The 21765-nt window shown below is 42.7% G+C and overlaps 1 protein-coding gene and 1 long non-coding RNA gene across 3 annotated transcripts in view; one reads left to right on the forward strand and one right to left on the reverse strand.

The window, feature by feature from the left end:
• ssbp4 (single stranded DNA binding protein 4) overlaps window positions 1-21765 on the forward strand; it is a 98886-nt gene that overhangs the window by 30137 nt on the left and 46984 nt on the right. The gene's annotated exons all lie outside the window — the stretch shown is intronic.
• Window positions 5820-8942, reverse strand: LOC115381570 (uncharacterized). The gene is made up of 3 exons (XR_003930434.1): window positions 8800-8942; window positions 8502-8503; window positions 5820-5832 (listed from the first exon to the last, which is right to left on the reverse strand). It is a non-coding gene; the product is annotated as an uncharacterized LOC115381570 (long non-coding RNA).

A 21765-nucleotide genomic window follows, 5' to 3' on the forward strand; every position in this document is an offset into this window, starting at 1 on the left:
TTAATGACTGCGCGTCTACTCTGGCTCCTGCAGCCTCTGTTTTGGAAGGGACAGACCGGGAGCCAGACGTCTGAAATAGCACACTTTTTAAAAATGCAGCACCGTGAAGCCTCTATATTTCATGGGAAAGCCCTTAGACTCCAATCTTTGAATTTTTAAAGTCTAATAGAAAGTCTTCATGGAATTCTGTAACATCTCACCAAAACTGACTCGATTAGATGTACCTTTTTCCTCACAAGTGCCCCAGCAGGACAGTGCTTGCAGCTCAGCTGGTGGTTGCTCTTCTGGAGACGTTGACCCTGGACCCCTCAGGTCCTCATGAATCTGTTCTCCCTTAGGTGAAAGGTCAGAGTACTGCCCGGCTATTTATTGGCCCACTCGTGGCTTCAGGAAAGGTCAAATCACATAAACCAGCTGGCTGATCACACAAGCACATTAACACAGACTTTCACACACCAGGCATGCACACAGAGGACACATTTGGAGGAGGACGGGCTGCACTAGCTGTGGCTAAACAGTGCCAGAGTGGACGCGGTCAGGTCGAGGTCTGGGGCCCCCATGACCCTCTCATCTTCTAATGAGTTTTGCCAGTCGATTTATTGAAAACACACACACAGACACGCACACGCACACACATGCATTTTTAATGAGCCACACAAACTGAAAAAGACCCTCCTGATGTGATGTTGGACGTCACAAATGTAACCTGATCTCTTTCTGTCAGTTATTAAAGTACATTTTTTGTCGTTTTACTGGACTCTCATCTTTATTTTTTGGCTTGTCCTCATGATGATAAATATTTGCATTCTGTTGCCTGGCACATATTTGATTAAGGATTACATGGATGTGCGGATGTTGACTGGGCGGCCTGCTTCGGCTGAGAGATTATCATTTTCACCTGGGCAGAAGTTAAACCTGAAATGGATTAGAGGTGCTATTCTTACCAGACGCATTTCATTCAGGCTGTTTTAGCTGGTAGCCAATCACCCGTTCAGTTGAACTCTCTTATGAGGTTTGACGGCGAAAGTGTGAGCGCTTGTCAGCTGAACAGATTACATTTGTTGTGCGTGTACTATGTATGTCTGTGTGGGCATAACTTGATGTGTACGTCTCCACGCCTGTGTGTGTGTGTGTGTGTGTGTGTGTGTGTGTGTGTGTGTGTGTGTGTGTGTGTGTGTGTGTGTGTGTGTGTGTGTGTGTGTGCGTGTGTGCATGCGCGCATGTGTTGGACCATCATAAGATTAATTACATGGTTAATTAAACCTAGTAGTTAATTAAATCTGACAACTGTGTCTAATTAATCTAAATGCCATATAATTTCCTACACCTTTCTCCAGAGGTAGGCCAGCTGGATACCTGCATGTCAGCTCTTAAATAGCTCCAGTTTGACAGCCGGTTTGGTCAATATATGGCTGAACTTTAAACTTAAAATTCTGCCGGCATACAAAACACATTTTAAACGTGTCTCGGGGCACATAAATCAGGGAGTAGCGTCAAAATCACTGTTGCTCTTTTGTTGGGTAGATAAAGTGTTGGGCTCAACTGTAGTTTCAGACTTAAAGTAAATATGACATCAAGATGATTATGTACTCAGAGTTTTCCCATAGATGCAAACACAATTCTCTTGAAGTTTTAACAATGAGATTTACCACTGTTGAGTTTTCAACTTGCTCATATTCAATAGATTATACAATTGCTCCAAAATTACTGGGTTTGAATTGGAATTTATTTTTACTTTGTGCTCTGTAATTCCCTTTAAACTATACTAGAGAGCAACATCAGTATCAACATTTTATTTATATGCATCCCTTCCAAATTCAGATTAATGTGAGAGTTTTCAAAAATTTTGGATCATTAAAGAACACCGTACAAGATTGGTGGTACAGCTATCCACCATGAAGGACTGTGTAAACAGATAGCACCAGGCGTGCTGTGCAGGTTGACCCAGGAGCCTGTAAATGGTGTTTCATTTGATTAGCTCTTTTAATGTATAAATCAGGATGCTGTCAGAATCGCAGCTGATCGTGTCTTAACCAGTTTGTGGAGTTAAACTATAGTTTTGTGCTTTAACTGTTGAAGTGAAAGCGATGTTAAGATGTTTACTCAGCATCATCATCATTCATGTTAATAGAAATACAGTTCTGGTGGTTCAGGGATTGACACAGAGTGTGATTGACCTTTGACCTGCCTGAAATGCACCTTTCTCCATGCAATATTTTGAATAACATGACTTCAGGGGTTCTTTGAAATACATTCCAGGTTTTGCATATGAGCATTGTTTTCCTGGACACATCCTCCTTGAGTTCAGAACGGTGGTGAAGTTAATCGCACCTATTATGTCTCCATCATGTCACGTGTTAGTGGGTGGGATATATTGGCAGCTACTGAATACTTTGTGTTGAAAATTGATGTTAGAAACAAGATAAATGGAGAAGTATGAGGGTTTGATCAGGTTTGACTGATTCAGAACGTCGTCAATACTGCAGCTATTGCAGCCTGTTTCCAGAGTGTAGTTATGGAGTCTGGCCCCTATGGTCAAATCCAACAGGTGAGCAACTGCAGCTCAAAGTGATGCTGAAATTATCACTGGTTCTTTATCGAAAAGGTTTAAAACACACACACACACACACATACACACACACACACACACACACACACACACACACACACACACACACACACACACACACACACACACACACACACACAGCACATGTGTCTCTTGTGTATGGGGCTGCAAAAGAGAAACCTGTTTAGAATAGGACAGGTAGTCACATTGGTGTGGATGTTGGATGTGTCTCTCTTCATTGTTGAAGATTCAGGATGAGGAATAATTATCGCTGGTACTTGACTTGGTTTTACCTTTCTTAAGATATTGAAGTTGAGATTTAATCCAAAAAGTATGGGTCATCTGTAAAACATGAGGAGTTGTTTCACAGGCTCAGGCGATGGTAAAATGCCAGAAAAGGTGTGAGTGAGTGAATGTGCTTTTGTGAGTGTTGCCGTGCGCTAGTCTTTGTGTGACAGAGTGCAGGAGAGAGAGTGTCAGGGTCGAAGCGTGTGAATCCCCGGGGTGATGAGGGTTCTGTCTGTCTCTGATTAACTCTGGCTCCTTGGTCCCTGCAGACCGACGGCCTGATCAAGTCTCTATCACGGCCCCTTGCTGATAACGGCTCCCTCATTCCCCCGAGTCCACCCGGATCACAGAGTGAAAAACAACACGGCTCCCAGGAGTCGCACACACTCCGCTCTGTGTGTCTCTCAGCAGGAGTAGTGAAAGAGGAGTGTGTGCGAGATAAACGAGCATTGGTTTGTTTTTATTTATGTTTTAAATTTATGGCCTTCTCTGGCAGCTCTGCTGTCAGTTTGTTGTGGGTAACAATGACGAAATATCAGTGCCTGGCTATAAAACTCATATTTAGAAACACAGTTTGCTTATTTGTTTCCAGGAACTAATTTTGTTGCTAGGCAACATTGAGCCAGAGTACAGTCTTGGTTACCGATTTGGTTTGGCTCGGCTCAGTTTGGCTCAATTTGGCCCCGTTTGAAGGCACCTCTTACTCAGCCCTCTCCTACTGGCCCCCACCGAGAGCAATGATGTAGACATTGTGGACTCTCCAGTTTGGGAAAGATAATGGAATATAATGTGCTAATCCTCAGATCTTGGGACTGGTTGACAGCTAATCCAGGGGAATGTGGTGGGATTGGAGCCCTGGCCACACTCCCAGAACTGGAGGCCTCTGACTAGATGGATAGCTGGTTGGCTTCGTCCTTCAATGGTGATTCTGCTATCATAGACGCATAAACAGTCCCACCAGCAGCCATCACTTGAGAGTAGAGCACACACCCACTCCTCTATGCAAATCAGCACACACACATGCACGCAGACACACTCACACACACTCACTCTTAAGTGAGATAATACTGTATCATAACGAGCTGAAAGAGCCTGAAGTCTTGTACCTCTGTAAAGTAATTTTAAGTGTTCCATTTTGTCGTCTTAATTGTTGTAGTTGTGTTTCTTTCCTTCCTCTTCACATTGCCTTTTAATCATGTTTATTTCCTAAAAGAGATCCGCTCTTCTTTTCTGTGGAATTTTGGATGTTCCTCAAAAGAACACTTTGTTGAGCAAACGTGTTTGATTATAAGAACATAGCATGTCTTTAGTAGCTCAATATGAATGATTAAAGCACACAAGCTTTGTGATGAAGAAGGCATACATATTGACGAGCAAGCGAGGCAAGCTCACTCTCACTGTGTGTGTGCGTGCGCACACACACACACACACACACACACACACACACACACACACACACACTGATGTGCACATTAAAGCTGGCAGAAGAATGACTCTCTGTTTTCTTCATCTCCAACACACATACGCACACTTGCAATCACAGACAAACAGTCTTTCAGGAAGCGATACACTCTGCTTTGTTGTTGCACACATTTTGCTTTGCCCCAGCCAGAGGTCGTCACCCTGAACATCTGCGAATCATGCCAATCAGGGTTCACTGCCTGCGGAGAGTCACAGATTTAGTGCCACAAGTGCGTCATTCACATTGCAGTGCTTCACTGACTCCACTCAGCTCATGGCTTACTGATGAAAACTGTCATGATAATGGTGGAGATGGAGGAGTCAAACAAGGGGATGTGAATTTTCTTCATTTTCTTCTTCTCATTATTCATACATAACTTTGCAACCGATCCAAAAAAAGACAGAGTAAAGAAAATAGTATTGATGCATAAGTGACATTGAAAAAGTGACGTGACTGTGTTGAGATTCATTGTAAAAGCCAATAAAAAAAAACAAAGTTATTTGTCAGATTTTGCATTATTGATAGACATTCATTGATTTCGTCATGTGAATACAGTGATATATCAATTTCCCACCATGTTAACTTTTTCTGCATGAACATTTTTGATTTTTTTTTACTTGTGCTGAAACTAAGTCTGTGATTTTCACATATGTTTTACAGCGTTCTGTTGAATAAGTCTCTGTTTACAATTAGTCTGCAGATTATTTTCTCATTACGTGGAAATCGAGATGCGTTCCTTCCATTGCTGTGCAGTAACCAGTAAATGTCTTCACGCTCCATCCATTATATTATCATCGTGTAAAAAATGAAAAGCACCTCAAACCAGGAAATCCTCACAGTTTTTATTTTTAATGACAAAATGTCTGTCTTTTTTTTTTTTCTATTATGAAAGGCTCAGAAGATAAATGGATTATCAGAATAGTTGGCATTGCGTTTTCTGTCATTTGTTCCATTGAGGAAGTAGCCAGCTTTAAATCGATTAATCCAAATTTGAAGAATAGGGAAGTGAGCATTGTAGTCATAATCTGCTCTGTTCCCTGCCTGCGTACAGACTGTTGCTGGCTGGAGATGCGCTGTTGGTTGTTGCCTGGGGAATCTTTGAGAGGGTTAAACATTTGTTAGGCTTGACCACAGTAACAGGTGGCACAAGGGGAGGAGCTGCACTCTGTAAACAACCGTTGATGGCCAACCCTTTGTCTGGACTCCGTGTGTGATTTTGTGTGTGTTTTCCATCCGCTGCTACTCACTTTGTAACCGTACCAGGTGCTCACGTGCCTCAATTTATTGCCACATGTCTGCTGAAAACCTTCCCTCCCATTATAAGCGGTCTTTGTGCCTGTCCTTTTATCAAAGACAAAATTTACTCATCCTGCACCGTTTTTCCTGCTTCAATTGCTCTCAGGTCTTTTTCACTGCCAACACCCCCTCCACCATCCTCCAACCCCCCTCCTGCTGCTCTTTCTTTCCTTTCCTCCCTGTTGTACGCTGTCTTTCTTATTCCTCCCCCTCTCTCCTTTTTCCTCCCTCTCGCCACCCTCCCTCCCCTCCCTCCCTCTCAGAGGAGATTGATTGGGTAATCTGGCTGGGTGCCAGCAGTGCCCGCTTCTTTGCTCGGGGGAAGGAGAGAAGCGGGGGCGACATGACGACATGCAGGAATAATAATAACATCCATAATATAGGCAGAGTAGGTATGGATGGAGGAACGGAGTCTGCGTTGGCACAGTGATATCTTCTTCATACAGATTCTCCTGGCTGTTTTCAGTTTAAATATAGCCTACGCACAAACAGCATGGCACAACATTGTGTCTCAGTTTCTGTCCGTCTCCATCCGTCTTTCTACCTTTTTTGCAACCACCGCCGCCTCCTCCTTTCACGCCTGTGTCGTCTTTTAATATCAAACAATGCGTGGAGAGCAGTCTGCAGGCAGACGGGCGTTGAGCGAGAGGACGCTGTCTTTGTGTGTCGTTGTTTACCGTGGGTACAGTCTAAATGAAAAAGGCCAGTCGGCTCTTCTGTCTGTGTATACCTTTCTCTATCTGAGGGAGGCAACAAAGCCTGAAAGTGCTGCCCTCAAGCTGTGTGTGTGTTCGGCTGGAGGTCTGTAAGTGACAGAAGCAGAAGATCAAATATTGTTTATGATTCCCTTCCCTTGCAGGTTCATTCTGGGCAAGCTTAAACTGAACTGTGGTTTAGCATTTGATCTGTACTCTGTAAGCACAAACTCCTGCATCTGTGTTTGACAGAGACAGACACGGAGGTGGACAGATGGAGACAACAATCCGGGGACAGAGACAGAAAGACAATGTGACAGAGGGGAGAAGATGCAGAAAGCAAGAGGGAGATGCATCACTGTACGGAGAGAAAGAGGTGTCTGAAGGCACTGGGGACTCTTTCTGAAGTCCGTATTTTTCATAGTTTATCTTAAATTTTGGTTTGAGCCGTGGATTGCAACGTGCTGGCCAGAGCAGCATAAATGCAATTAATCTGCCCGACCTAAGTTATCGTAGAAGTCAAACTCGGCGGCAGCGACTTTCCCCCTGCTGCATGCCGATTTGTAACCCAGTCCTGTTTAATTTCTTTGACCCAGTTCCCCATGAATACCTTGGCTGCATCATCATCCTCCATAAAATATAAACGGATGCTTTAAATGAGTGCTGGATTCTGAGAATTAGTGGCATATCCTTGGGGCATTTGTCCGTCTCTCTCTCTCTTCCAATGAAACCGTAGAGAATGCTGCCTGTTGTTTCACAAATTGGTCATTTTTAGAAAGTAAATTGTGGCAGAGATATTTAGGAAGTGAAAATAAAGTCAATACTCATCACTTGTTTGCTTCGATTTTAACCAGTTCACTGAGGAGCACTGAAGTGAGCAGTCTGTCAGGGGAGCAGGGTTGTACGTTTTAGGGTCAATCTTTCATGTGTCTACAAAATTTCTCTTGGCAAGACTGCACCCACTGACGGCTGTTAGATAGCAGCACACTTACACTGCCCCACACGTAGCAGCAGACGTGCAACACACCTCTTTTTTCTCTCATCTCCGAAGATCTCAACAAAAGTGACTCCCAAACCACATGCACTTATCCTTTTATCCACTGTGTAAAAACACACTGTACGGCCTAAACAACATAAATTACCACAATTACCATCTTTGCTTCTGCTTTCTCCTTTGAACCTTGCTCTGGAAGCCTATGCTGACTTTGTGTTTTACTGACTTTGTGTCCCAAGTCACCAAGGAGGGCTCAGATTGTGGTGGTGTAAGGTCATAATAGGGTGTTTGTTTATTGTAGGATTTCAATGCTAAATTGTTTTACCTTGTGAATTTCTTCTAAGTGAAGCGATGCAGCTCATCTTCAGTTGACTTTTTCAGTTGCAGAGCCCCTGCGTGTCTCTATCCCCACAGAAAAGCTTGGAGCTTTCCATTACTGCCTCTCTTCATTAGGTCTGAAACAGTGACGGCGGTTACAAGGTTTGTCAGGCGAGATCCCAGGGAGTGAAACCTATCTTAAACATATACTCCTGTTGGTTAACTCTGGGCACTGAGAAGCCATTTCCCTTCTCTCTGCCAAGTCCCTAAATGTAATCATTCAGCCTAGGAGCTGCTGTAGTGGACATAATATGAGATAAGTTTGATTTTTCAGTCAAGCTTGGTTGCTTACTGTCATACAGGCACATTAGTCGTCTGCTGATTTTGTGGTTGCATACTGATTTACTGGTTTTCACTCCTGCCTAACAGGAAGAATATCCCCAGTTTAAGCCTGGGCTGAGGGGGTTTTCTGGAGTTTGCATGTTCTGCCTTTGTGGACCTGTTTGTTCTAGTGTCTTCCAACGGCGCAAACTAATCTATTTGAGGTCAACTGGTGAATCTAAGTTGTTCAAAGGTGCAAATATGAGTGTGATTATCTGAATCTGCCCTGTGATGGACTAATGACAGGTCAAGGATGTACTTCACCATAACTCAGTCAGCCGGGATCAGTTCCAGCGCTCTGTGATCCTTAGTTTGATGAAGCATGATACTGGATAGATTGACATTGAGGTTGAGGGTCTGTATTATTGTCCTCTTTTTCAGTCTGCTCTGTATTGTCCTCACTGAGGCATTTAAGCATTTAATAGAAAGATAGAAATTGATGCCATATTTGATGGTTTTATTGTCTGCAGTTTTCAACAAAACATTAAAGTTGTTCACTTCTATTCTTTTCTTAACTGAAAGACATAGAAATGATGATTCGAAATTTTCTTGTCCTAATTTCATATAAATAGAAGTTATTTCATTCGGCCTGAGAAAAATTATCTCAACAAATACTGACCCTGGATGGTGTTGTTTTAACCCCAGTAACACTGTGAGGCTAGCTCTCTCTCTCTTGCTCTCTCTCTCTCTCTCTCTCTCTCTCTCTCTCCCTCTGTCTATGTCTCTCTCTCTCTCTCCTCTCTCCTCTCTCTCTCTCTCTCTCTCTCTCTCTCCTCGCTCCTCTCTCTCACTCCACTCCACTATGGGAGACTAAAAAGTCAGAACACCAAAAACCCTGGATGAAGAGGCTGTCTCTTAGCTGGACTAGAGCCGCGATTGAGGGATCGCAAACAGAACACCAATCGCGGCTGATCCATTGATCTAATGAGACAACCTGGACTCAGTGGGTGCTAACAGTTTCTAACTGGGCATCAATCAAAACAGCTGATCCATTGATTGAATGAGACGGCCCGGACCCAGTGGGTGTAAGCGGTTTACTTAACCCCGGGCTCCTACCATGTGGAACCGGCTCCCAGTTCTGCTTCACTTCTTTCTCTTAGTCTATGTTCTCTCTGTTTACACATGAAATGTATGTCGACACAAGAAATGTATCTGTCTGTCCTATTCCTTTCTCGTTCTGTCCCCTCACCTCAACCCGAATAGCAGAAAGCCGCCACCTCTGAGCCTAGTTCTGTAGAGGTTTCTTCCTGTTAAAAGGGAGTTTTTCCTTTCCACAGTCGCTTGTGCTTGCTCATGTGGATCTGTTGGGTTTCTCTGGAAAAGTGTCTAGAAAGATTATGTTGTAATTGGCACTTTATAAATAAAGCTGAATTGAATTGAGTTTAATTTATTTAAAACACTTGTATTATTGTTGCCATTATATTTGTACTAATGAGGAATTCCAGATTTCTTATAAATTGTATAGAAGAATCAAAATACCTCAATTTTCTGTCATCGCAACAACCTTCTGCTCCTTTGACAACTGTTATACTGTGTACATTGGTTTAGATGTGAACTGTGTTCAAACATTTAATCAAACCACACCAGAGTTCAGTTGGAAGCAGCCAGAGACTCTCTTCCCACAAACTCTCAGCCCCCTCATTTTGTGTAAACTACAGTTCAGATGGCAGCTTTCATATTTCTTCTGAAGATCCACACTAATAGATCACACTCAGAGTTTAGGTCACCAGAAAACTGACGTGCAAACACACCTGGACGTGTTCGTGCACGATTCATCGATATGGAAAAAAAACAGGGTTGTTCAGTACATCTAGAATTTCATTAGTTTATCTTTCATCCAGTAGTTGTTCTAGCTTTCCACAGACAGGCAGTAACACAGGTAATGGTTTAAACTGAATTGTGTAAGAGGCTTTGTGATGTGGTGTTAAGGACAAATAATTTTAAATGTTAGTGCGACAGTGAAAGGAATCTCCGTCTGATAAAGTTTATTTTCATGTTTTCATCAGAGATCTCTTGATATTTGCTTCTCTTTCACTGATCTTCAAAACTTATGATGATGTTTAAGAATGCAGACTGTGAAGGAGACTTTGGTATATTATGTCTTTTTCTTTCTTTACACAGCAGTAGCTTTCTTTTTCTTTAAAAAAAAAAAAAGAATAAAAATGTATGGATTTATGGAATAGATTTTTTGCCTCATCTCTGTGAATTTCACCATCCAAAGGTAACTCAGGATTTATTATTTTAAGTGATTTTTCACAGATGCAGAAAAGAAACAGTTTGTATGATTTGGTTCTGTTAAAAGAACTGAGTAGTTGATGTTTAATTTCTTGTCCCCTCAGTGTTCAGCACGACCTACAGGAGACACTTGCTTCTGTTTGATGTTTTAAACCAAATACTGTATATTTGAGTATTTGAGTCACTTTGCAGAGTAAATGAGGACTATGGTTGTCTACAGAAGTCAGAAAAATACTGAGAAACTTCAGCTTCACTTTCTCCCTCAAGTTAGACTCTTTTGTTCGTTGTGACACTTGGGGGTTTGACTCTCATCCTTTAAAACTATTTTTTTCCTCCCGTATCCACTCTCACATTCTTCTTCTGTCTCTCTTGCACACTCTGTCTTGCCCTTTCTCCTTTGCCTCTGCCACTCTTTGTAGCAGCGGGCAAGCTTGTAGCTGGCAGACGTTGCAGCCTGGCACAGTGCGTCCCTGGCACAGTGTGTGTGTGTGTGTGTATGTGTGTATGTGTGTATGTGTGTGTGTCTGCTGTCTGCTGCTTTGCCAGTCCACCAGTCTCAAGTACCAGCTGGGCTCCCAAATTCGCAACCAAAATAAACTGGCGGCCCTGAGTGCGTGTGCACGACGCCGTGTGTGTGAGTTATAGCAGACACACAATTGCAGACATGGAGACGTTTATGTGTCCATTTATGTGTCCATGTCCGCGATATTGTGTCGCATATTTAACACCCTTGTTAGTGAGTCCCATCGAACAGAGCAGTATCACAAACACTGACTTTTCTCAGATTAATGCCTGAGATGCTCGCCTGTCCTAACTTTGCATTATAGTGAAGCCCTCCCTGCTAGGATTAAAGACTAAAACAATTACAAAGCCTTATTTGCAATTTAAATTCTCCTAAATGCAGACTTAATCCCCATTTTCCAAATGCAGCAGTGGTGAGAGGCGGAATAAATGTGTGAGAGATCCAATTCAAGGCTCTGCTGGGGTTTCTGTTACTAAAATAACACTTATAAGTTATATGGAGGATAATGAATGTGCTTTGAGCCGGTGGAGTTATATTTGGAGAACAGTTTGTTTCTGTTAAAAGATCATCTTTGTAATATCAGAATGAATGCACACACTCAGCAGGGGAGTTTCTGATTTTCACACCATTTGTGCTGAGACGCATACTCACGTACTCGGAAATATTTATGCATTTATGCTATTTGCGTTTGTGTATTTTGATGTTCTCACATATGTGTGTTCGGGTCTCCTGGTGGTGGGGGCCACAGGCAGTGTGCTTTACTGCTGTCCAGGGTATATTTACAGACAGTGACTTTAATGCAGTGTAATGATTATTTTTATTCCAGGTACTTTGGCTGCCCGTTCTCTATGAGTGGAATGACTCCCCATTGGCCCACTGATTACCTCTGTGGCTACTGCCACACCTGGCTCCTTCAGCTCTCCTCTCTTCTCACCATAATAACCTCAGTCCTCCTCCTTCTATTATTACACCTTCATATGTTCCTCCATCTTCTTTTACCTCCCCTCTACCCATCGGCTAAACTCAAAAGCAACTTGTACATTTCTTTATACTCTTTATTTTTACCGTGAACCTTATTAGTCTTATCATTTTTCATGTCATTCCTGTTCACAGGCTTCACACCTGTATTTTCTTGTTTATTGACATTATATTTGACCTGTTTTCTATGTGATTGCACCGTCACAGCGATGCCTGCGCGTACGCCAGTGCTATCACGCTAAAGCAGTCTTTCTCAACTTTTTGTTCTTGGAGTCCTTTAACATCAGATTACCTTTAAGACCCTATTTACACTGCAGTTTTTTTCAGGTGAACAAACTATAAACTTCTTTGTTTTTGGCTGTTTAGTTACAAGACAACAGCTTTGTGAGTCTATAAAGGGCATGGTTTACATTTACTTCACCATCAAATAGATCAGTGCAGGCACATTTTTTTGCATATACCAGATACTGAATGGGCCTATGTGATGAAGAAAGACTGAAGGAATTTAAACATTTACATTGCAGTATTGTGGGCATGTTAGTGTACATGGTTGTAGTACAAAACACATCACCAACTAGTGGATTTTTTTCGTGATGGATTAACTGGTTCTCATATTGACGAGTGACGGATTTCTGTAAAACACGCGCTGGTTACAGCAGATGTTAAAATAAAACTCACAAAAGGCTCTAAACTTAAAAATTTACTGTAGCTGTAGATAACCGATGTTCACTAGTACGACTACAAGTTTCAGTCGATTTATCAACAGTTAATTTGAAACATCGGCTGGCGGAGCTGAGCCCCGGTGCACACACCGGGATGTGTCGCTTGGCGGGGCGGTGCTCCGGCCAGGGGAGCGCTATGAGCAGCGTATCATGGAGATGTAACTTTATTTGAGCAGATATCCAGCAGATGAAAACACTCTGAGGACTGCTGGCTGCAAAGCTAAAGACCTGAAAGTTCCGTGAGAGACTTCTGCTTCACCCAGGGCCCTTGTAAACGAGGATTCATCGTGGATCACTTTGTATGCCGTCCATGTATAAAAGTGCGTTTAAGACAATTGTTTTCAGTCGGATTGAAAAAAAGCACCCATGTAAACTGGGCCAATTGGGAGGTGAGACTGCTAACCAGTGCACAACTAGCTCAGCCTCACTTGTTTTAATTTCTTTACAGCTGAAAACTTATCACGTAAACAAATGGTTAAATAGTTTATCTTTTTATAGAGTCTTATTTTCTAAACACCTACACAGTCAGAGTGAAAACACAAACAGAAACTGTGTATGTCAGACCACATAAAATATTCAACCCTCAATTCATCACCACATGCTCCTTATTTTAAACCTGTTTGTTGAGAGGCTGTAATGCTACTGTAGAGGAGCAGAGCATGTTATTTTTTATTGATAAAGAGCATGACTCACTGGATAGTGAGCTATGTTTGTCATGTTCAGTAAAGGCAGCAAAGCTAAAAGAGCAATTTTCCTGGTGTAATTGCGAAGTGTTACATATGCATGTGTAACAGTTTGATGCTGTCTCCGAGCGTGAGCTGCTTTGCGGCTCTTTGCTAGCCTTAAGGTCAGTGCAGACGTCGAGGCTGCCCCAGCTGCTGCTCAGGGTTAATTCTTCTGAGAGGGCCAGGAAAAATCCAAAAATCCACATCGTGTACTTAGTCGCAACCGCTATGTGTGAACTTCCAACCTCATCCCTGCTGTCTGGATGTAAGCCGTCAGATCAGTTATTTATATCTCTTGTGATTAAGTTCAGTAGATAAATAGGGCAGCACATCTGTTTCATTATTGACTGGATGTTTAGACTTTTTAGCTCTCCTGTGTGTTCATTGATACACGTGTGCAAGCGAGAACGAAGTAAAGACAGGTCTTTAAGTTGCAGGTTTAGTATAAGCGTGTCGCTCGTATGTGTCCTTGTTTTTACTTCCTCAGATTTTTACTGTAAAAAAGTGACATTTGGAATAGAGATCCACTACACTGCACTGCACTGCACTCTGTTGCCCTCTGAAAAGGTCAGCTTTCACTGAAGAAGTGTGTGCGACCAGCCATCACTCTGTGAATGTGAGAGAGAAAAAAAAAAGAGAGAGGGGAAGGTTTCTTCTGAGCAGAGGGGTCAATTGAGTTTTCTTGGATATACCATGGATTCCCACTTTGTGTTGACATGGTGGACGATTGCTGGAATTTCTTTCTCTCTGTAAGAAAAGCAGTTGTGCTGAACTGAGCTGCTCTCTTCTGTGCTGAACTGTTCTGTTGGATGCAGTAATCTCCTCAGTGCATGGCCAGATTACTGTCTGCTCCATATTGTCTGGTGGCGGGTTGCAGGATGGAGAGATGGCTGGAGGAGGGGAGGGAAGTGAGACTGGAGAAAGGTATGCTCTGAGCTTGACTTTCATCATCATCATTATTATTATTATTATTATTATTATTATTATTATTATTATTATTAGCATTATTATTATCATTATTATTATTATTAATCATAATCATAAATGAAATGTATAAATCTAATGAGATTAAAATCAAAATAAAGCAAGCCTGAGATTAGACATATGTGTTATTTCCCCAGTGCAGTCGCCCAGTTGACTAAACCACTCTGTGATATAAATGTGATCAGATGGAATTAACATATGTGCCGAACTCTCTTTGTGGGTAACGCCGCAAGTTCGTTGTGGTGTTTAGAAATAAATCTCTCACAATCGGGATGGTTTTTAGTCAAGGAAAATGAAGAAATTTCAGTATTCACTGTGGCCCCCCCTCCACCCCTCCACCCCTCCACCCCCCCACCCCCCCGCCCCCCCAAGCCCCCACCCCTCATCCCCACTCCCACCCGCTCCCCTCCATGCGTCTTCCTCTCCATCTCTTTCTGTCTCCTGTGCACTCCATGCAGAAATGATTTCCATTCCTGTTGAATTAATGAGGTTCTGCTGAACTGAGAAAAGGCAAGGGGAGTACACACACACACGAGAACGCACACACGCACACACACACACACACACACACGCACACACACACACACACACACACACACACACACACACACACACACTATATCCACAGTTACTATAACCATATTTAAGTCTGCATTCACTTTCACACACACATGCTTATTTTTTTTTTAAGTTTCAAAGCACTGTGCTTTATTTTCAAGAGAATTTCTGGAAATATCAACAGAGATAATAAGCAGGACAACAATTGTGAATTAAGCTGTGCTCAATCGGAGGTTCGACACATTCTCACGTATTCTCCAGTGCTGGCATTAAAGTGCACACGGCACACACTCATGCATACACACATCACATGTGAACTTATACACACACACAATATGAGTCAGGCCCCAGAGCTGGGCCGAGTCACCATGGTAACAAACTACTCTGTGTATTAAACACTACAGTGGTTTGGGACTGGTGGAGGTCCCTTCCCCATCCTTATAGACACGCACGTTTTTGCTCACACAGAAATGTTGGTGTAAGTTTCGCACTCCCACTGCACAGCAGCTTCTCTGTCGGCTTCAGCTGAAGTCGGTCTGTAGAAAAACCCACTTTTTATTTGACTCTAACGTTCTTGAAGTAAGCAGCAGCAGCAGCGAGCCAAAGAGAAAAGACACAAAGCCGTCACTCCGCAACCAACGGCCTGATGAGCTTCTGGCCTTTCTCACGTTCGGTTGATGCATTGTAAACAGAGACAGTGGAAATATGTGAAGGAGCCCTATTTCAAAAGGATGTAATTGCGTTGCAAGCGGCTGTTACTGCATGCCAGCTTGTGTGCCACTTGAAAGCTCTGTCAAGTATCAACTGAACAAAAACGAGCAAGAAAGTAGTGGCTGATTTTGGGGAGACTCTTCCTTTTTTTTTTTTTTTTTTTTTTTAAATCTGAAGCACCTCTGATGTGTGGAGTTTTCAGGTGTATCATTGTCACAGTGAGTGCCTGGAGCACAAACACAGTCCAGCCCCAACCCCAACTGAAACAGCTTTAAGTGCAATTGGGAATCTTTAGATAAATCTGAGAGCAAAGGCAATTCTTTAAGCATTGCCTTGTTTTTTTTCCCTGACCTTTCCTTCTTGCTTTATTCATTAAATACAGATGATCATTCACATTCAGATGAAAAAACATCCTCTCTGCAGAGGAGCCAATTCCAATATCATGTGTTTTCTTTTCATTCTTCTATTTGCTTATTTCTTCATCCCTCTCTCTCTATTTTGATCTCAGGCAACCAGTCAGGAGTCAATAATCTGTTAAATAGCATTGATCGCCACCATTTAGTTTCCTGGCCGGCTACTTAGGCTGTAAAGCTGATCAATGGCTTTGAATGGGAACCACCTAGATAGTGGATTGACTGCTGGGACGTGCGGTGCAATCATATCATTTGTCTTCATTTGCTGTTCAATTATTTGTTGTAATGGCTTCTGTCAAAAACAGCCCCATGCTGGTCCACAATGGTACACTGAGCCTAAAACTGTAGAGTGCACACCGTGCCACCGTACCCAGCTCATTTCGCTAACCTTGACTCGGCCCCCCTCCCCCATTTCCAAACCGCCGCTCTCCCCTCTCCTCTCATGCAAACTGCTGCTGTGTGACAGCCGAGGAAAGACATCATATCGTAAACAGCATGAAAGGAACTGCGACATATGTTGAAATTAGTATAGGACCAGGTCCCTGTGTGTGTGTGTGTGTGTGTGTGTGTGTGTGTGTGTGTGGTCGCATGTGAGAAGAAAGGTTTTTTTTTTTCTTCGCTGTGATCTGTGAGTACATGCAGATGGTGCCCGTGGATGGATGTGTGAATGAAGTCTGACCCAGAATGGATTTCCCCTTCCCAAGAGCCCCTTCCTGAATTCATCAATCACGTCTTGGAGGACACGGCTGCGTATGTGCGCTTGTGCTTTGTGCACATAATAGGTGTGTACTTAGGACTTACTAGAAAAGTTGAAACATTAATGTGAAATCTTTGTCTACAAAAACTTTGCTAAAGACATTATTTTGTGTTACAACAACTTTGAAAATACAAATTTATAAATAAAACATCATTTTAAACCCAGTTGTTGTCAGAGTAGGAATAAAAAAGAAAATTGCATGACTGAGTCCTGCATAAGAATGCAGTTCCTGTAGTCTGGCTCCACAGTTTCTTTTATATTTGCTGATAGTAGCTATTGCAAGTTAACAAGTTAAAAGTGCTTAACAGTTCACAAATTTTAAATGAGAATAGTTATTTGATGTCTTGTACTAACAAACTTCCTGCCAGTTTGAGTCTCTTTCAAGCTTTTTGCTCTCACTGAGTTCAGGCCTCATTTTAACATTAAAAGAAGCCCTCCTGCAGATTTTAATTTATAGGTATATTGCAGGTAGTGTCCACTCAGCTTTTTCTACTTTTGGGGTGGGGTGGTGGGGTTATTGTTCTGTTATTGTGGGAGCATCCCGCTCTCATTCACATTCATCCATTCCGAGTCATCTGGCACTAACTTCCCTCCAACTTTCCCCCTTTCTACTGTACCTCTCTCTTAAATCTCCCGTCTTTCTCCTGCCGCCTTTCTTATTCCTCTTTTACCTCCTCTGGTTTTATTGGAGGAGGGTCCCCCTCCCCCCTGCTTGTTTGAAGTGGCCTGCTCATATATCACAGCCTTTCCTTGCAGGATATCGTCCCTCTTCCTGCCTCTCGTTCTACCTTTTCCCTTATTCCTTCTTTCCAGTCATTGACTGGGGGGTGGGGGGGGGGAGGAATACCTGTTAACCCCATTTCTTTTCTTCACTTTAACGCTCTTCCCATATACCCAGTGGTCATGCTCCTACACACACACACACACACACACACACACACACACACACACACACACACACACACACACACACGCGTAATGATGTTAGATGTCTGCTCAGAGGAGCTCAGCTTCACATAATTTAGGGCTGGTTTGAATGTGTCTGCGTTCAATTTAGTGAATTGAAACATCACCGGTAATACCAATGGTTGTTTGAAGTGATGCTACTTGAACTCATATATAATCTAAATCTCTTTTCACAAAAGAATACTGGGATTGATTTGTTTGATTGGGATTGACTTTAGATCAACCTGGTTTACAGAATAACTGGGTAAATGTGTCTTGTTAGGAAGACCTGGAATGATGTTTAATGTGCAATATCAAGTAGAGTAATTTATATTAAATGTGCTGCATTAGTATTGTAGTTGTTACTTTTTCATAAGATTGAATTTGGGACACTTTTTTGTGCACTTCCGCTCGGAGAGTCGGTGCGTTTACATAAAGTTGGATAAATGGCTCTTCATCGATTGCTGAAACTGTCATGTACACAAATTGACTTGTTCATCTAATTTGCATTAGGGCAATTATTTTGGTGTAACCTGATTAACAGGGCTTCAATTAAGTTGCTTATTCATGTTTCATATTAGTTTTTCATGTGCACATCTTCTCTTTCCCCCCTGCATATCACAGTCTCTCACTTCAGTTCTGTACAAAATGTTGTTGGGTTAAAAACACTCTCTTTGCCACAGACTCTGGTAGTCAAAATGTTTTGTTTAGGAATGGTGGTGACTGTTATCCGAAACAAAGCAAATTCTGAAAAATATATTATGACTGGAACAACATAAAAAATAATAGATTTCAAGCTGTTTGCATTGGAGGTAATCTCTCTGCCAATGCCATCAAGCACGCTCCCAGAGGACAAGGTTAGACCTCATTTTGCCAGCGATGTTCATTCACAGTGTCACAGAGTCAACATGCTGCATGTCTTGGAGGTTTGTAGTTCAGACTGACATGGCAGCATCACAGGTTTGCTGTAGATTTGTCAGCTGATGTAAATCCTCGGTTCACTTCACATCTCAAAGCTGCTTGTTGAACTGAGATCGAGTGACTGGAGACCACTGGATATGTTGTTGCCACATTCACAACCTTAGGTTTATTATTGAGGGGGTGAATGTGCCGAGACAGTATCCACCCTCACATCAGTACAAAACCAGCAACAATATGAACCTTTGAGAAAAAAGCAGCAATGCCTCATGTCGATTACACCTGATTCTGCCCTTAGCATCCAAATACTGCAGCCGAACTCTAAAACTCATCAAATTAAAGTTTTTCTTAACCTCTTTGAAGGTTGGTGAGCCCATGCACATTGTGACCTCAGTCTTGTCTTTGCTGACAGAGAAAGACTTGTTGTTGAGTTCGGCTGCTGCAGTCGGTAATCTTCTTCAACCTTCCATGTGTGTGCTTTCAGGGATGGTCTTATGGATAAGTTGCTTATAATGAGCTATTCTTTGAGTTGTCTTTGTATTCGTCTCTGCTCTCCGACATCAAAGATATATCTAGAAAACTCTCAGGGTTTTGCTTGTTTTTTTTCGTCTGCTTTTCTATGAAGCCTACCGATGATTATGCCTAAAACCCTCAATGTAGCAACAGTTTTTTTTTTAATATTCAGACCAGGTTATTTAACACCAGCATTGAAGTCACGTTTTTTCCTCATTCTTGTGCTCACTTTAAACTTTTGAATGTCCTCATGATTCACATCCAAATGCTTTGTTTGGTTTTTTAATGAGCAGATGAGAAAGTGTATCTAATGCTGTGGTTGCTGAGTGTAATATTTTATATCTTGTTGGTTTAGAGTTGAAAATAGTGAGTTTTGAACAGAAAACTAGTGTCTGGATTTCTACTGACTGTTCATCACTGTGGGGTCCTGAGCAAGGCCTTTTTTCTATTTTTATTTATTTATTTCAAACGTGCTGAGGTTTGCGATATATTGTGCAGCCCTTATCAAAAAGCACTCTCTTTCATATCAGTGTCCTTCACGAGTTGACAGATGAATAAGAAAATGTAGTTTTTGCCTGTTGAATTCACCGGCATGGTGGTGCAGTGGTTAGTGCCCCGCCTCATAGCAAAAAGGTCATGGGCCTTTCAGTGTGGATATTTGCATGTTTTCCCCAAGCGCAGGGTTGCTTTGGATACTCTGGTTTTCTCCTACAGTTCAAAATGTCCATGTGCAGTTAATTGGTGAACCTGCATTGCCCCAGGTGTGAATGTGAGTGTGTCTGGTGGTTATATCTCTCTGTGTTTGTTCTACGATGGACTGGCAGCCTGCTCAGGATGTAACCTGCCCCCACCCAGAGTAAACTGGGACGGGGCTCCAGCGCCCCTTTACCCTGCTCAGGATTAAGCCATCTCGAAGGTAATTGGACTGAGGTTGACGACAGAACAATAATTAATGGAAAACAGCTTCACTGTGAAGTTGATTCATATAAGTTTGCGGTAAGATGTAAAGATTTTGGTGTATAATAGCATGGGTGCGCTACAGGAGCTTGTCTGACTTCTCTCCAGTTGAGTCTACCTGTGGCAGCAGGTGAAGTACAAGGATTGGTGGAGTCTATTACCTGTGAAATGAAGAGACTCACTGAGGATGAGGTTTTGTTTCAGATGAGAGGAGGCGTCATCGGAGGCCTGAACATGTGCTCTGATTGGATCAATATGATAATTGGAGACAGGTTTAGAGCCAACACAGCTGAAATGCTTTGTATCAAGCAAAAGTCTATATTGCACATCTTCCGTATCAATGAATCAGGAATGAATAGACAGTACAATCGGTAATCTTCGAAGTTCAGCACGAGCGAGCAACATTCTCAATGTCATTGACTCATTTTGTCCTTCATGTTCGGTATGTGGCGACACTACTGATAACGTTGGGACGGCGCATTTTACCACACGTCCCCAGACTTGTCATTATTATGGCACTTGGCCCGAGGGGAGGCAGCAATTCCAGGTCAGAACCAAATGATAGGAAGGATTCAGTTACTGATTGGCCATGAGGTGGTAGTGATAATGGTGGTGAGGGGGCTCTGTCAATTCCAACAAATTTAACACAAAACACATTTCATCATTACATGAGTGTGAAGGCGTGCTTCAACATGGTTTCCTGTTTGGTTAATTTTATTCACCACAGACGCTCTGGCAGCAGGATTACCCCACTGTCCTTCATGACTCCCTCTTGTAACACAGTTTATTTGACTCTCATTCATCCTTAATATCTTTTCTTTATGAGATTCATTATTCACTTCCTCCTTTTCATATTCCTTTAATTCAGCCCTGTACTGCCTCTCTCTGCATTTCAGCCTTTCTTCTCTTTTTTTCTCCTTGTTTTTCTCGTTCCATGCCCTTGTTGTCTTTTAGCTACCACCACCCCCCCAGCTCTGCCCTACCCTTCCTTTTTCTCTCGCCTCCTTCTTTTCCTCTTCCTTCGCTGCCTTATATTTTCTTTCTTTCTCCATCTCTATGCCCTTTTATTCCCCCACCCACCCCTTTTCCTCTCCTCCTCTCCATCTCTCCATCCCTCGTTCTCTTCAGCTCAGGACAAGGAGGTGAAAGCCAAGCGGATTACAGTGGCAGTTTAATCTGGCTGACCCACCAAGGGATTGCTCTCTACTTTGCTGTGAGGCCGCTAGGCTGGAGGGCAACCGAGCTGGGTGGGTGAGTGGGTGGGTGTGCTAGGAGAGAGGAGGAGGAGGAGGAGGGGGAGATGAAGGCGAAGGAGTCCAGGTAGTAGTGAATGGTGGGGGTGGCGGTGATAAGGTGAAAAGAAAAGGAGGAAAACATGGAGGAAGAGAAAGTGAGGCGCAAGCCATTAGATTTTGGGAAAATTTATCCTGTTTGTCTCGAGATGAAACGCTCTCCAGGACATGACTCTGTGTGTGTGTGTGTGTGTGTGTGTGTGTGTGTGTGTCTGTGTGTCTGTCTGTGTGTCTGTGTGTGTGTTGTGTGTGTGTGTGTGTGTGTGTGTGTGTGTGTGTGTGTGTGTGTGTGTGTGTGTGTGTTGCGCAGAGCCAAAGGTGGGGGAAGGGCTTTGGTTGTTATTAAGAGATGGAATATTAATGCTACTTTGCCTCTAATTTCTTTCCATCTGTCACCAAGTTGTCCTCTGAGCGTGTGTGTGTGTGTGGTGTGTGTGTGTGTGTGTGTGTGTGTGTGTGTGTGTGTGTGTGTGTGTGTGTGTGTGTGTGTGTGTGTGTGTGGTTGTGTGGTGTGTGGTGTGTGTGTGTGTG

This window comes from Salarias fasciatus, chromosome 23 (genome assembly GCF_902148845.1).
Source record: "Salarias fasciatus chromosome 23, fSalaFa1.1, whole genome shotgun sequence".
NCBI classification, from domain to species: Eukaryota; Metazoa; Chordata; class Actinopteri; order Blenniiformes; family Blenniidae; genus Salarias; species Salarias fasciatus.